Source organism: Aulonocara sp. 'chitande type north' Nkhata Bay, linkage group LG22 (genome assembly GCF_057382095.1).
Source record: "Aulonocara sp. 'chitande type north' Nkhata Bay isolate Kocher_YH1m ecotype deep benthic linkage group LG22, A_spYH_male_GT1.1, whole genome shotgun sequence".
NCBI classification, from domain to species: domain Eukaryota; kingdom Metazoa; phylum Chordata; class Actinopteri; order Cichliformes; family Cichlidae; genus Aulonocara; species Aulonocara sp. 'chitande type north' Nkhata Bay.
In genome coordinates, this window is record NC_141364.1 from 2,267,604 (window position 1) to 2,279,289 (window position 11,686).

Sequence of the window (11,686 nt, forward strand, 5' to 3'; positions counted from 1 at the left end):
AGTAGGTAAGACTTGGTCGCAAGTTTTTAGATTTGCCAACACAGGCACTCGAATAACGCACCCTCCACCAAAGCCTGTGTGTAATTTCACAGTTTTAAATCAACATATTCAGATCAGCATCTAAACGGCACGTCTTCTTCCTCTGCTGAATCTTCATCGTTCCGCCGAGTGTCCGAAAATTCAGCTTGACGAACTCAGTTTTCTCTGAGTTCGTCAAGCTGAATTTTCTGCTAAAACAGACAAAAGAAGCTGTGCTGATCACATAGCTTTACCGAGGCAGGAGCAGAGGTGCAGGAATGAAAGAGGCAAATAAATAATCAATAGATATATTTTCAGCCCCGTCTGCACCACACAGGTGTCGGAGACAGCTTACATCTCTATGCAGCTTCAGCTCTGAGCCGCCGGTGCAGCTTTACACACTCGACGGGCCTTTTTAAAAGTTATCCTGTAAAATAAAACAGACCTTTTGCACGATGAGTTCATTAGACACATCAGACTTGGTCTGGGTGATATTAAATCAGTAATATCAGGGTTATCCTGGCTCAAACTGGGCCTTTGGGGGGACTATACACATAAGAACAATCAGTATGCGTTTGGTTATAGCGGTAATCAGTGACAAAAGAATGAAAGGCGATGAAAGCGCGCTCGAAAAAGTCTGGTTAAAAGTATTTTTATTACAGTCCTGATGATTTTCCTTTGGGGGAAGACCAAAACCAAAGCCTCTGAATATCATCAGTGACTTTGAGCTGAATCATGCAGGATAACCTGCTTCCACTGCTCTGAATCACTGACCACATCTCACTAGTCTTCAGTCATTGAAGAATGCCGGCCGTTTACTCATTGACGAGCGCTGGCCGTCTCTCAGAGGTCGCGCGTTTCAGGCGGGATGAACAATGAGGACGTCGCCGTGAAAACAGTGAAAGGAACATTTCCAGAAAAACGCAAACGTCAGCGGCGCCGCTGTAAGAAGACCGCCAGAGAAAAACACTCACAAATCAACGTTTTCTTTCATTAGCACCAGAAAAAGACACTTCTCAGCCACTTTACAACATGGACGACGACTCCTAAAAAAACCTTTATGTAGTCGAGCGACCGGCTTCAACCCAACAAGGTCGTCGCCAGAATGGAAATAAAAGCACCAATTACACACAGCCCTCCACAGAGACAATACACCGGAGGTCAACTCTGTAACAAAGTTGACTCAAAGCATTGTGCCTAAAGGATGTTTTCATTTCTGTGACCAGTCCGCCTTGAGGTTTCCTGGATTCAGCGCAGGTGAAAGTAATTCAGCTCTCACCGGGTCTTTTAATATTTCTTCAATTGCCTTTCAAAAAAAGAAAAGGAAAAAAACTGCCACTAATAAGCGCTACTCTGAGCAGACGGCGCCAAAAGCACCGACTGCAGCGAGAAGTGGATGTGACTGAGACCCGACGGACGGAGCGTGTTTGATCACATGTGGACAAAACACACACCAACTCAACAACAGCACACGGGTGAGAGTCTCGATACAAACACAACAGCGAGTCTGTTCCTGCCGGAGACGCTGAGACCGTGGCTCGTTTTAACGGAACGTAATTAAAATTGTTTTTCTAATTACATCAAAATGCACAAAATGATCAAAACCTTAAAGACATCCGGAAAATTCAAGCAAGAAGTCAAGCGAGCAGCAAGCTCTTTTTCCTCATTGACGTTAGGGCTGCCACAAACGATTATTTTGATAGTCGACTAGTCACCGATTATTTTTGCGATTAGTCGACTAATCAGATCATCATCCATTGAACGTAAAAGTACAGCTTATTGCACCAGCAGCATCTGCTCTTATATAACTATCATTAGCTTACAGCTTTAAGTGTTTAAGGTCTGTGCTAACTAAAAATAAAGACAAGATGATAGTTAATTGAATTCTAATTAAATGTGCAGATTGTTTCGGTGGAGTTTAATAAACTCAGCCGATTTACTCAGGAACAAATAAAATACTGAAAAAAGCCAAACAATAACATTTTTAAGTTATCTAAGTGACTTGCATATGTTTAACCTGAGTAAGGCGGTGGGTTTGAAAACGATCTGCCGGGAGTCCGGTGCTCTCATGGCCCCCGGCTAGCTATCGAGCTAGTGGGTAACAGACGCCTCCGAAAACGTCGGAGCGCTTTTGAAAATATGCGGTGTCCTGATAAACTGAGCAGATATTTGAGGTTTACACAGCTACATTCTCGCCTGAAAATATGTTAAACGTTTATTTTGTGACCCAGAAAGAATAATAAGAGTAACATTAAAACTAACTAGCTGCCGCCATTGTTGACAACTGCGCTGGGCCGCGCTATGAATTCTGGGACACAGTTTCTTCTTCTTCGGGGTTTAACGGCAGCTGGCATCCTTGTACATGCAGTGCTGCCATCTTCTGTTTCAGTCCGTTATTACACTCTTAAATCCTACTACTCATTCCTGCTTTTGGGATCTTACAAAGCTTCAAACGACGCGTCGACTATTAAATCAGCCGTCGACGATTTTGATAGTCGACGTAATCGTGACTAGTCGACTAATCGTGGCAGCCCTAATTGACGTATACGAAATCCGACATCTTTCAGCAACCACAGGAGTCGCCCCCTGCTGGCTGTTTGAAAGTATGCAGGTTTAAGACTCTTTCACGCTGTAATGCAGTTTTTCACATGTTAAAACTTCCTGCCTGGCTACACACTGAAGACTAAATACTGTGGAAATACTGTAGATGTTATTTGAGAGCATGCTCACTGACGTCCCACCAATCCGATCCCAATGTGAGCACACACTTTGAACCCCAGCTGCTGCAGGTAGCTAGTTTGGATTTTGTGTAAAAGCAGTTATTAATTTTAAGTAGTCCACATTTTTCTAATTTTACCGGATCTAACATGTTAGTGTTGGTAGGAAATGCACCTCTGACCAGTTTCTCAGCTACCATTAAACACTAGAGCAGAAGAACAACACACTACCCGATGTTGGATTGGTAAAATGTAGGATAATACAGGATCTTTGAGGAACAGCCAAACTCTTCCCAGCGGTCACGTCGTCTTTCAGATAAATTAGTAACCACTATTTCCCAAAATATTCTGCTCTGAGGCAAAAGTGGGGAGCCTGGTTTAAACCTTTGAATACTGAATACGGAACTGCAGGACAAAAGGGACAAAAATTCTTTGGTACCGAAAGCCTTCAGGGCCTCAATTCACCTGTGCATTGGTTCATTCGGAGAGCTCAAACGCCAAACTGCAGTGAAACCTTCAGCCATTGTCTCTGTCTGATTGGTGCCAAGTATTTAGATGACCAGTCATCACCGAGCAGGATTGAATGGAAGCAGGTAAACGGCCCATGTTGAGAGCAGAAGACAGAACACACTAACAGAAAGGACAGCTTCGCTTCTTTTTAGCTTTGCAAACATCTCTACATGTGACTGTTTCACAGAACAGGAAGTCTTAGCACAGACAGCCCAGAAAAAATGGCCACCGTCTCCAGACACTAAATAACCCGACTTTAGTCAGCGAATTTCCAGCTTTATGGGGCAGAGCTGGAAGCCCAAGCACAGCATGACATTTCCTTACATCCTCTGTACCTGTCAGCTGAATATACAGGTATGATCAAGCTGCACCGAGCAATTATCGACCAATGAATCAGCCTGGCTGCTTTGTCAGTTTAGCCCTAATAACTACACAAGCTTTGCCGTCTGCAGGTGATTTACAAGATCAGGAGACGTATAAAGATGTGTTTCCGGAGGGAAAGCAGGTGTAAAAATGGACTTAAGTTGTGAAAATGAGCACCCGCGAGTTCAAAGGTAGGAATTAATGTTTTACTAAAGTAGCAGGTCTGAGCTGAAAAATGACCGTATTTGGCTGAAAGCCTTTCCACAGCTGGAACAAACAGCAGTGGGACTTTTCACACACACAACTTTTAAAAATACATTTCATGGCGAGTAATGAAAGCCTTCACTGCAGCGCACGAATGTTTGCACAGCAGAAAAAAAAGCTGCAAAAAAATATCACTTTTAATTTCTGTACGAGGGAAAAAAATTACCAAGACATAAAATCCTTGGGCGAGATTTCCGCTTTAGCACCAAGAAATGAGGAATAAAAGATTATTAAAAGAAGGAGCTTCATCTCTGGTCTGGAGTTAAATCTGATCGAATGGGGATCCCGGTGCTCGCGCTCAAACTTCAACCTCTGAAAAGCCTCCAAGTCGACGTGGAACGTGGGTTTGATCCAACAGCAGCAGCAGCAGCAGCGCACATCCAATGCACCCGCTGTGTGTGTGTGTGTGTGTGTGTGTGTGTGTGTGTGTGTGTGTGTTTCCCTGTGAAGAGCTCCAGCAGTGAGGCAGGAGTGGACAGTAACACACACACACGCAGTGACTCACAGAAAATCACCCCCACTTCACTCACGCACAACCTGGCATGCTCGTACTCTTTCCCAAACACACACACACCCTCTTACTATTTCATAAAGCACCCAAACTACAAATGTGTGTGCGCCACAAGAGCAAAAAAAGGAGTGACTGAATGTGTGTGTGTGCAAAGATGCAGCTGTCATGCATGCTTTCTGCATGTGTGTGTGTGCATGTGCGTGAAATAAATAGCAGTTTGACAGAGCGACAAAGAGTGCTGCATAGTGTGTGTGTGAGCTGTCACGACTGAATGCCACTGAGGGCAACACACACACACAGACACACACAGAAAGGGGTCCTTTTCTATCGCTACAAATAATGAAAACACACGAGTGGAGCAGCAATTTTCTGCAATAAAAAACCAATGATGTGAGCAGTGAAAACGGTGAAATAAAGCACACTATGGCTGCGTGTGTGTGTGTCTGTGTGTGTGTGTGGGGGGGGGACTGGGGTGACAGGTCAGGTGGCAACAGCAAATCACAGCTGCACTTCCCAGGAAGCGGCAAAATGTGTGTGTCAAAGAGAAAAAGCAGCGTGTCAGGGCAGGAAGAGGAAAAGCGAAAGTGTGTGTGCGCGTGTGTGTGTGAGAGACGCGAGAGTAGTAGTGAGGAAGGGAAAGCGCACCAAAGCTGCGTGCTGTGTGTGCGCCTGTGTGTGTGTTGGCGCTTGTGACAAATAAATAGCAGCCAGAGAGCAAGCGAGCGTGCTCTGATTCGGAGACTGGCAGCATGACTGACTGATCCCTGCATCCATATCATAGGATTAAAAAGCCTGACACGGCGCAGATACAATAGCGGCAAAATATGAGACAAAAAAAGTCGGTCAATGGAAAAGGAAATGTGATTATGAACCAGAACAGGCGAGAGGGAGATAATATTAAAAAAAAGAAAAGGAGAAAAAATCCTGACACACTTTCAGCGGGAGCGCACGGTGCAGCGGCGGGGAGGAGGTGGATTTTAAGGCTGTCACCGGGCAGTATAGAGGAAGGAGGAAGAGGAGGAGCCGCTGCCAAATACGAGCCTCTCCAATGATTTCCAAGAGCCAAGACACACTTCAGTCACACTGTCAGGGATGTGGTGGAGGGTGAAACCTGCCCAAATTCAGTTTACACACCTGTTCGCCTAAGCCTGACAGAAATCTTCCTCCTGTACGTCCTTCAGACTGCAGGGAGTCACATGAGGACAGCAGGGAAAGCTGCAAAACAAACACAACTACGCCTTTTTAGAGATATTTCTCAACTGAAGGGGGGCCATGGGGCGGGGGGAAGGGGGTCACAGGTCAAAATGGCTTTTTGATTTCCAACCACGTCACCGCGTTAGGTCTGAAGCGGCATGCGAGCCGGCTGCATCCAATTATTCATGATTTTATGTAACAGGGCTTGGGGTAGGAAATTAGGTCGGGGAACATCGTGAACACAGGCTGGGCGAACTTGGAGAAGTTTGACTACAAGAAGAAGGAACAGCTGCCACGTCCACGGGCGTACGCGGGACTTTTTTCGAATGGGGGGCACAAAGGAAATAAAAATATTTCACACTCATGTTCAGTCCTGAGCCATGATACAGACATTTATTTTAAAGGAAGAAAACTAGTGTGCAAAGAAGCAAAACCAGTATGAAAAGCCTTAAATTACACTGCAAAATATACTCCCAGTACCTACATACAGACCACTCACTGTGCTGAACGACATGCATCATAATATTAGATCATAATGGTGTGCAGACTTTAATGTTGCAGCTGGATATGATTTTCTGTACCTATATGCTGCTGGGGGTGTTATTCAAAATATTATAGCACCAAATATGAGTAGATTTATATTTTAAAATCTGCAGCAGCCCTCTGAAGCTTTAAAACAAAGCCTAGAGCACAAAGTGCAACACAAGCATCCAAAATATAGCTGTTTGGTTTTATATAAAACCCACCAACAAACATCTTTCTTTAAAAAAAATACTTTTAAACAGTATTTTTTAAGTGTGGTTTAATTTTCCCAAGCTTACAATTAATTTTTAATAATCAAACATCCCAATTTTCTGTTAACTAAGGTTAAAAGGGGAACTCTGTGCCTTGATTGCAAGTGCAGTAAATCCTGCAAAGGCTCATTCTGAGATTTTTTTTAAGGAGAAATCGTTAAATAAATTGAAAGTTTATTAAATGTGCACTCAAGTAAAGTATCTGAGTAAATGCACTAAGTTACATTAGACCGCAGGACCTGTGGGGGCGAGGCACTGATATTTGAGGGGGGCTGGTGCCACCCCACGCCCCTCATGTGGATACCCTCCTGGCCGTGTCACATACGGGGCATGCAGGCAGTCCCGGTGAGTAAACGGGCGCTAATAAAGCCGGTTTCCCCGCACGGTCGGGCGGCAGCAGTGACCCAGTCTGTCAGCAAACACACGGCGCTGGATGTAAATACACCGAGCGCGTATTTGCAAAATTATGCAAAAAACGCACACATTTCTGCTTAACCGGAGTAAAAGCAGTTCAATATCAACGCGGATCCTTATAAATGCAGTTTAAAAACACAATTGTGCAAAAAAAACAAACACTGACGGCGTTTCCCGTGGAAAAGCCGAGCGCTGTGGATTCTGGCAGCCTGAAACCAGTAGAAAACCAGTCTGCTATTAACTGGCACGAAGTCAGCGTCTGTCCACCAAACAGGCAACCCGTCCTCGGAACCGGCCCGGCCCAAAAGCCCCTCTTAAACTACTTCAGCCTCACATTTGAACACGTTTAAAGCACCGAGCGGAAAACTGTTTAATACCAAAGTAAACGGCAGTTCGCTTCAACATGCGACCGCCAAACAGTTCGCTCATCGGCGGTGAAAACAGCCCGAAAAGACGATCTAACGGTAAAGACAGTTCGGTGAAAGGCAAGTATAAAGCGGAAAACCTGGGAAAGTGTCGGTAAAGCAGCGGGAAGCGGCTCTCCGCAAACAGGCAGCGTATTTCTGTGCACCCCGCTGACGGAGGCTTCACCTCAGATGACCCAACCAGCCAGACTGGCTGTCTGCTAGCTAGCCCCGTTTGAACCTAACCTACAGCGGGCAACAACAACACTTGAGCCGACTCTTTAACCGCACTGTCATCGGCTCCGCGGAGACCGAGGCGCCGACAAAAAGCGGATTTATCCTCCACTCGGGTCCGCGGAGCAGCGCTGTAACTCCGAGGGGAAGACGGGAGAGAGGAGGGGGAGGCAGCCAAAACAAATGCGTTTCCCGACATGAAAGCACAACATCCAGAGACGGGCAGCCACGTTTCCCGCTGCTGTGTGCGGGGAACGGCTAAAGCTAAAGCTCTTAGCTCCGCCGGGTCGCCCGTCATTAGCAGGGGCTAACTGGCTAACGGCTAGCCCCAATGGCTAATAAATTTATTATGTGCACTTTCACCGGGGGTGGAGGGGGGACGGCAAAAGTTGGCTACTAGAAGAAAAAAAAAACAACGCGAACCGGGTGACATTCACTTGTCTCACAACTATCCTCAAATACACCCGGAGAGCAGTCACCCCGCAACTAAAGTTACCTGACAGCCAGGTGTCTAAGTATTTCCATCCCAGCCGGGCTGCCGAGGAGATCCGCGGGGTGAGAGCGCCGTGGTTCCCACTCCGAGAGGCTGTGATGGAGGGGGACGGTCGCTAGCAGCAGCAACAGCAGCAGCCTGGGCAGAGAGAGGGAGCCAGGCGGCTAGTCTGCCTGCAACCAAGCCGCTTTAATAACTTCACTTTTGCGGTCACTTTGGTCAAAATTTATCCCCGCGAGTAAAAAAACGAGAAGTTTCCCTCGTGTCCTACCTGTGTGGAGTCTGTGGCTGCACGGTGCGACAGGCTGGAAGTTGATTATTCCCAGAGATCCAGAGTGGAGCGGTGCGGGGCGCATATAGCTAGCGCTGGGTACAGTAAAGATTGTAGCATAGCTAACCTAAAGACAACAGTAGAGAGGAGAAAAAAAAGCCTGCTCGTTGCTCATAGGGGGGATCGACGACAAAAACCACATGATCTTTTACGTCAGCATATATTTGCATAGGATGCCAAATTTATGTTCGGTGTCCAGGTGACGTGAAAATGTACAGAAAAGTTGGACCGCGACGCTGCCGGACTCTGGCACGGCGGAGAGGCGCGACCACGCGGCGGCCATGCACCCCCCGAGCGTGCCCCCCTCCTGCAGCGGCTCAGCCTCAGCACCCCGGCAGCAGGCAGGCACCACCTATACATCCACACACACGCTCTCTCACACACACTCACACACCTGTGGTCCTCTGCACCGACTTTATTCTCATTTTAATCCACTTTCCTGCACTCTTACCCTCACGCCCGCTCACACACACCATCACCGGACTCGTTCCCGTCTCGTGTGTGACATGTTCGTGATTGTGACACCGTGCAGCTCTGATCTCTGTGAATTCTCCTAAACTCGGAGAAAATGTTGCAAAAGTTCCCTTTCATGAACCCACGACATGTAAATAAAAATGTAAAATCTGAAATAAAAGCGAGGTGAGCGGGAACAAAACCCACGGCGCTCGGGTGTTTCTGTGACACCTGTTTGATCCTGGAGCTGACCCGCTCACAGCACCGTGCTCACGTGCGGCTGGAGCATCAGCACCCACCTGTTCAACCTGGGCTCATTTAAAAGGAGTTTCGGTGGGATCAGGAGGGCGAGAGTGCGTGGGAGTGGAAGGAAAAGTTTATCCACGATCACCACACTGCACCGAGCTCGTGCATTTTGATAATGGGCTTGTCGTACCTGATCAGATGCAATAAACGTGCAGACGAACCCTCGCGCTTGTGCGAAAACGTGACGGACAGCGACACCAACAGGCGGGTTTAGGAAGCACACCCTGCCTGCTCCCACCGGTGGTTATGTGTAGGTGAGTTATGCGATCGGTTTATGAGGACTTGGGCGATTTAGTGACCTTTGACCTCTGTGATAATATGTCCAACGTCACCAATCAAACATCCCGAGTGTAAGTTTATGATCGGCTCTGATTCCTGGCTCCTTATCAGTGCTGATAAAACCATTTTAATGCCAAATCTCAGTCTGTTCACTTAAAACAGAAAGAAAGAGCGTGGCCGCTTTTCAGGCTAAAAGAACAAATTATTAATGCGTTCTTATACATAAGGTCAAAGGTCAAGTATAAAAAAGCAGCTGCAGGAGAAACTGAATTCTAACGTCTTTGATGTTCATTTATTTTGTTTATTTAATTTTCAATTTTCATCATTTTCTTGAATTACTCGACCTTTTAATATACAGTATGTTTCTTGTTAATTAGCATTTTTAACAGTTTTATTGTTTTTTTATAATTTAAAAATTATTACACTTTACTTTGCATTTCTCATGAATTGTGCTCATTTAAATGATCAGCCTCTCAGGCCTCTGCAGAGATGACTTTCTATGTTTTATTCAACCCATCCATGCAATTTTATTTTTTTATTTTTCTGGCTATATCTTAATATTAAACATTCATCATATATCAGATCCTCTATTCCTTGTGAATTTCTGTGATTTTATTATATTTTACTTCCATTGTTTAAATATATTTTGGCTTTTTTAGCCTTTATTAGACCACGATAGGGGAGAAAATTCAGGAAAACTGGGAGAAAGACACTAATTAAATGGCCTCAGCGCAGAGTTGAACCCATGACGCTGCTTTATGGCAGATGGACACCTGCACTACCCAGAGAACTGAAACATTTATTAGCTCACATTTTTATCTGTGTTTTAATATCATGAATTAATACAAATTTTGTGTCTTAGTATCAGCTCGTGCCTGTGAATACTGTGGGCACTGATGAATAAATAAAGTTTGATTGATGCGCTGCCCTGCAAAAGGTGGACTCTCTCTTACAGCATGTTTTTTGTTTCAGCTGTATTTCAGTTTATTTCGTTTTTATCACAGCCACCGTCTTAGTAAATATAGATGGTTAATAAGGGAGGAATGTCTGTGTTTGTTTAGCTGAATGCAGTGAAATCTGAGCCCAGGTGATTGTCAGTAAATGCATCGCCCCCGATAGGCCCGGACGTGCACGTCAGCCGGTTTCTTAATTAAGCCTGCCCCCCGTTCAGTCCTCTCCGGTGAAGGGCTGCAGCTGTCTGCCTGCCGGTCGGGTTGTTATCAAAACTCACATTCCCTGTGCCGTGAAGTACGCTGCTTATTTCGCGGCCCCGCCCCCTTTTCTGCTGTGTTGTTCAGATGCATTTAAGGACGAGCTGCTGGAAATAATAGAGGGCCTTCAGAGCAGGATCGATGCCACAGCCTGCGCCATCTTCTGCAACTGGAAGCTCTCGCCAGCGTCTCCAGAATACACAATCAGGTAATGTTGCCAGGCAAAAGTGCCAGCTCTAACCAATAAGCAGAGTTTTGGTCAACATTGCTTAGCAACAAAAGTTAAAAACTGAACCAGTCAAGGCTCAAAATAGTCTTTAAAATAGTGATCAAGCACCGTCAGTGTCACAAATTTCAGCAGATAAAAAGCTTTGGAGACAAGAATCGTCCGGCTGGAACACCAAATAACAGGACACGTTTGTCTCCTGCTGCGATGGAGCCATTCTCACCGCAGACATTCATTTCACGTTTATTAAAGATTACAGCGCTCTTCTTCACCTTCCGGACGCTTAATGTACAGATGTGCCAAAGCCGGACGTGCAGCTGCATCTTTTCCTTCCCTCTGAGTGTCACCGTGGCTCTTCTGCCTCTCAGTTTGTGGATTTGAAGCCAAATTTATTTTCCAGCAATGAAAATTATTCAGTTATTCCATAGAACCCCTCGGCCTCCACCAGGCAGCAAAATGCCAAAAACTGCAGTTCCTCCGATGACCACTGGAGGCCTCAGAGACACAACAGTCCCCACAGAGCCCCATAATGCTAACACTGAATCACTGATTCACAGTGATTGTTTGAGAAGGAAGTTATCAAAGCAAATGTGTGAGGACTCCCAATGGATGTAAACTTCACCCTCTCTCCAAATGTGCTCACCTGTGGCTCTGTAAAACAACACAGCAGCAGCAAAATACTTCAGAGTAACCAACTGGTGATGTCACAGTGGGCACAGCCATCTTTCATATACAGTCTGTGACCCTCCCGTGCCTACAACACGTTTGAAACGGTGACCTTTCACACAGAGAAAAGAGAGACGTCCGCTTTGGCGACCCACAACTTCCAAAACCAAAAGAGCAAGCGGAGCCGAACAAAACCACAGGAAGCACCTATTTTTGTTTCAATTCACATCAAGCAGGTGGGCATTTGAATAATGCAGCCACAAAAAACAGGAAAAACTGTGGCACACCCTGGGAGAGA

The 11,686-nt window shown here is 45.8% G+C and overlaps 1 protein-coding gene across 4 annotated transcripts in view; it reads right to left on the reverse strand.

The window, feature by feature from the left end:
* Window positions 1-8,505, reverse strand: part of LOC147303159 (zinc fingers and homeoboxes protein 2-like) — a 130,207-nt gene extending 121,702 nt beyond the window's left edge. For 2 of the 4 annotated variants that reach the window (XM_086279662.1, XM_086279663.1), the window contains exon 1: window positions 8,188-8,505. The gene's annotated coding sequence lies outside the window, so the exon portion shown is untranslated. The other 2 variants (XM_086279664.1, XM_086279665.1) reach the window with 2 other exon arrangements.
* Between the last annotated feature and the right edge of the window lie 3,181 nt (window positions 8,506-11,686).